The sequence below is a fragment of the Muscardinus avellanarius genome (genome assembly GCF_963383645.1).
Source record: "Muscardinus avellanarius genome assembly, chromosome: 13".
Classification (NCBI taxonomy): Eukaryota; Metazoa; Chordata; class Mammalia; order Rodentia; family Gliridae; genus Muscardinus; species Muscardinus avellanarius.
In genome coordinates, this window is record NC_137799.1 from 51,116,225 (window position 1) to 51,120,651 (window position 4,427).

General features: G+C 38.9%; 1 pseudogene across 1 annotated transcript; it reads left to right on the forward strand.

Moving 5' to 3' along the window:
* The first annotated feature begins 2,694 nt into the window (after window positions 1-2,694).
* On the forward strand, window positions 2,695-3,434 carry LOC308272188 (small ribosomal subunit protein uS2-like; annotated as a pseudogene). Its single transcript has one exon. The product of its transcript is annotated as a small ribosomal subunit protein uS2-like (transcript).
* Window positions 3,435-4,427: the final 993 nt, after the last annotated feature.

Sequence of the window (4,427 nt, forward strand, 5' to 3'; positions counted from 1 at the left end):
TTTTGCGGTACTGGGAATGGAATTCGGGGCCTTGTGCTTGCTTGCTACCCATGAAGTATACAAGTACTTTTAATTTTATAAGACAGTATCTCACTGAGTTGCTCAGATTGGCCTTGATCTTGCAATCCTCATAGGTCAGCCTCCGAGTAGCTTGGATTATAGGCATGTGCCACCATACCTAGCTTCACCATGCTTTGTGGATGATCATTTTACATGCATTATTTCAGTTTCTTCTCACAGCAAATTTATGAGGATGGCACTACTATTTATTTATATTTTCCTCTTAGAGGTGAGAAAATTGAGAATTGAAAAGTTTAAGAGTTTGCCCAAAGTCAAAGAGATAGTAAGATACGAATATAGGATTTGTACCTCCTAAAATTCTGTCCCTGAGTCAGAGCCCTTGAGAATAACTTAATGCTTGCCCTGCTATAGACATGTAGAAACTCCATTTTGGTCTGGACCCACAGATAGATTATTATCAGGGAATTCTGCTTGATAAAAGGAAAATAAATAAACATTTATTGTATTTGCCTCATCTGATTCAGTATCATATTTGTAGATCATGTGAGTAAAAATGTAACTGCCTATATGTAAATACTTCAGTTGGATAAGATGAAGCTATGAGTATAAGTCAAGCATGAGTAAACCTACTTATAAATGTATGTATATGACATGTATGTATGTATTTGCATTATACATGATATGTGACTAAACACTAACAAAAAAAGCAACAGCAGCCAGGCGTGGTGGTACACACTTGTAATCCCAGCATTCAGGAGTCTGAGACTGGAGGATCGCGGTTCACAGACAGCCTCAGCTACTACTTAGTAAGGCCCTCTGCAACTTAGTGAGACCCTGTTTCAAAATAAAGAATAAAAAATAGGGCAGGGGGTATAGCTCAAAGGTCGAATGCCCCTGGGTTCCATCCCTAGACACACACATACAAAAAGAAAAGCAACAGCAATACACAAGAACACAAACATTTTGTTACATTTTCTTAACCTATACTTTAATTTGACTTAAGTACTTTACTTTAAATTTTCTGATTTATTTTTGGTACTGTGGATTGAACTCAGGAACATTTCTACCTCTGAGCTACACCCCAGCCCTTTTATATGTTTGGTTTTGTAACAGGGTCTTGCTAAGTTGCTTAGTGTATTGCTACATCGACCAGGTTGTCCTGGAACTTGAGATCCTTCTATCTTAGCCTCCCTAGTACTGGGGGATTACAGGCATGCACTAACATGCCCAACTTTAGTTTGTATTTTAATTATGGCCAAAGCTTTCCCAATTTATTTAATGAAAATATTTGCATTATGGATACATGGTATGTTTATTAAGTGCTATCTTAGTACCTGGCATGCAAGAGGCACTTGATATATTTTGTTGAAATAAATTATTGTAAGTTCATGTAGAAAATATCCACACACAATATCTGTGTCAATCATGGTTCTGGCAGAAAACAAATGACCCCTGTAATGGTTTAGTTGAAATTAATTAAGAAAAGGACTATTTACAATGGTGTGAGCAATTTGCCACCTAGGTACTAATACTAGCAGAAATATTTCACCACCCTGAAAAGACAAGAATGGAATGGTATTACCAGTATCTGCTAAATGCTGAGGCTTGAAAGGGAAGAGCAACCTCTGGGCAGAAACTGTTGCCATCTTCACCTAGTAAAGAAACCATGGTCTGACAGGAAGCAAACAGGGGAAGAGGAGGGTTCTCCCATTGTTGGATCTCAAAATGGTGCTTAGGGGAAAACAGATTTAGGTTATGTAGGTCAAGGTTGCCAATCACAGAACAGAAGAGGTGGAATGAGGTAGATGGATATGGAGCAGATCATAAGCTGTATTCCTGTTATATCTTACCAACAATAATGCATCTTAGCAGTTATCTCTATTTAAAAGACAGGGGAAATGACTCGATGGAACAAAATGAGTAACTAAAGGTCATTTAAAAATGAGCAGAACTATATGGCTTTGTAGTATAGTTTAAAATCAGATATTGTGATTCTTCTTGCATGTTTTGCATTGCTGAGAACTACTTTGGTTATTCTGGGGTTTTTGTTGTTCTAAATAAATCTAAGGACTGATTTTTCTGTCTTTGAGGAATGACCTTGGTAATTTAATGGGTATTGCATTGAATCTGTAGATCACTTTTGGAAGTATGGCCATTTAGATAATGTTTATTCTGCCTATTCATAAAGGGAAATGTATGGAACTGGAGAACATTATGCTAAGTGAGATTAGTCAGTCACAATAAGAAATCAGATGCTCTCCCTAATATGTGGAAGCTAGGGGAAAAATGGGTCATAGGAGAAACTCTAGACAAAGAAGGAGAAATTACAGATGAGCAAGTGAGGTGACCTAACTTAGGAAGATGGGAGAGAGGAAGAAAGAAATTCTCTAATGTACATGATGTATGTTAACAAACATATCAAAGTCAATCACTAAGCCAAACATGAGAAGGAGGGAGGTGGGAAGGAATGGGGTAGGAATTAGGTAAGGGCTAATTAAGTGATGTGTACATGTATGCCTCTAACATCTTGTACTCCATTAATATATACAACCACAATGCACCAATAAAAAATTTTTCAACAAATGAGCAGAACTAGCTGTTCCACACTGCCCAAGTAGGGGTCTACATGGCATTTTTTTAAATTCCTGTCGTAACTTACAGGAAATTGCCACAATGTCCAGAGCCCTTGATGTCCTGCAAATGAAGGAGGAGGATGTCCTCAAATGCCTTGTAGCAGGAACCCACTTAGGTGGCACCAACCTTGATTTCTTAATAGAATGATATACTTACAAAAAGAAAAGCAATGGTATCTACATCATAAACCTGAATAGGATGTGAGAGAAGCTTCTGCTAGCAGCATATGTCATTAAAACCCCTGCTGAAGTCAGTGTCATATTCTCCAGGCATACTGGCCAATGGGCTGTGCAGAATTTTCCTGCTGGCCACTTCACTCATGGGACTTTCATTAAACAGAAATCCAGGAAGCCTCCCAGAGCCATGTCTTCTAGTGGTGACTGACTCTAGATCTGGCCACCAGCCTCTCACAGAGGTATCTTATGTCAACCTGCCTACCATTGCTCCCTGCAACAAAGATTCTTCTCTGCGTATATGGACATGTTCATTCCATGCCACAATGGAGCTCACTCTGTGGGGCTGATATAGTGGATGTTGGCCCAGGAAGTTCTGCACTTGCATGGTACCATCTCCCGGGAACACCCATGGGAAGTCATGCCTGATCTCTGCTTCTGTAGATATCCTGAAGATATTGAAAAGGAAGAATAAGCCACTGCAGAGAAACCTATGACTAAGAAAAATTTCAGAGTGAATGGACTTGCCTAGCTCTTGAGTTTTCTGCTCCTCAGCCTGAGATTGCAGATTTGTCTAAAGCTGCCCACTCAGCAGTTCCCTACTGAAGACTAATCTGCAGCTCCCACGGGTCAGGCCAAGAGGTGGGTTGGAAAAGCCCCAGAGTGGTCTTAAGATGTTCTTCAGACACTTTAGCAAAATGGAAATAAGGTTGATAAAAAATAAACATCAGTTTTCAAAAAAATATTGCAAAACTATGTTTAATGTGAAGTCAAAGGACAATGGTTCAAATTCTGCTATTTAATGTTTTTAGCTATAATAAAATAATTATCATATGTGCCAATGTTTTGATATTGGTGAAGCATTCACTTTACAAGAGAGTCAAATTATATGATAGAAAAAGAAAGTCAGAAAATAAAGTCAAGAAATAGAAAAAGCAACTTCAGATAGTGATAGAAGAGATGAAGAGAATGCAATATGGTCATTTTAGGACAGTGCCTGGGGAGGGATCTTCTGCTTTACACTGGGGGTCAGGAAGGGACTCTCAGAACAGAAACCTATAAGATATGAAGAGCAACACAAAGGCCGAAGAAAGAAACAAGCTCAGTGTGACAATTTATAGAACAGGAACAACAGTGGCAAAAGGCAATGAAGTGTCAGAATAAAGGAAAGAATGACACAGAGGGAGGTGGAGAGTTGGATAGCATAGGGCCTTGAGATGGATTTGGATTACATTCAGAGAATGGAGTAATTCCTTTGGAGGATGTTGAACCATCTTACTTAGGGTTTTTCTGGTACTGGGCATTAAGACCTGAATCTGTATATCTAAGTTGCATATGAAATGCTTTGCATTGAGAACATGCAAAACAGCATTACATGTGAAACTTTGATCTTCACAAACATACCAGGATCAAAGATTTCCATCATTTGGACGTAAATCTCAGCTAAAATAAAGGGTCATTCTACCACATCTGGCCCTTTTTTGATTTGAAACAAGGTCTTGCTTAAGTCTGAGGCTGGTCTTAAACCTGTGATCCTCTATGTCAGCCATCTAAGTACTGGGCTTCCAGACAAGCATCACTGCTCCCAGATGACTTATA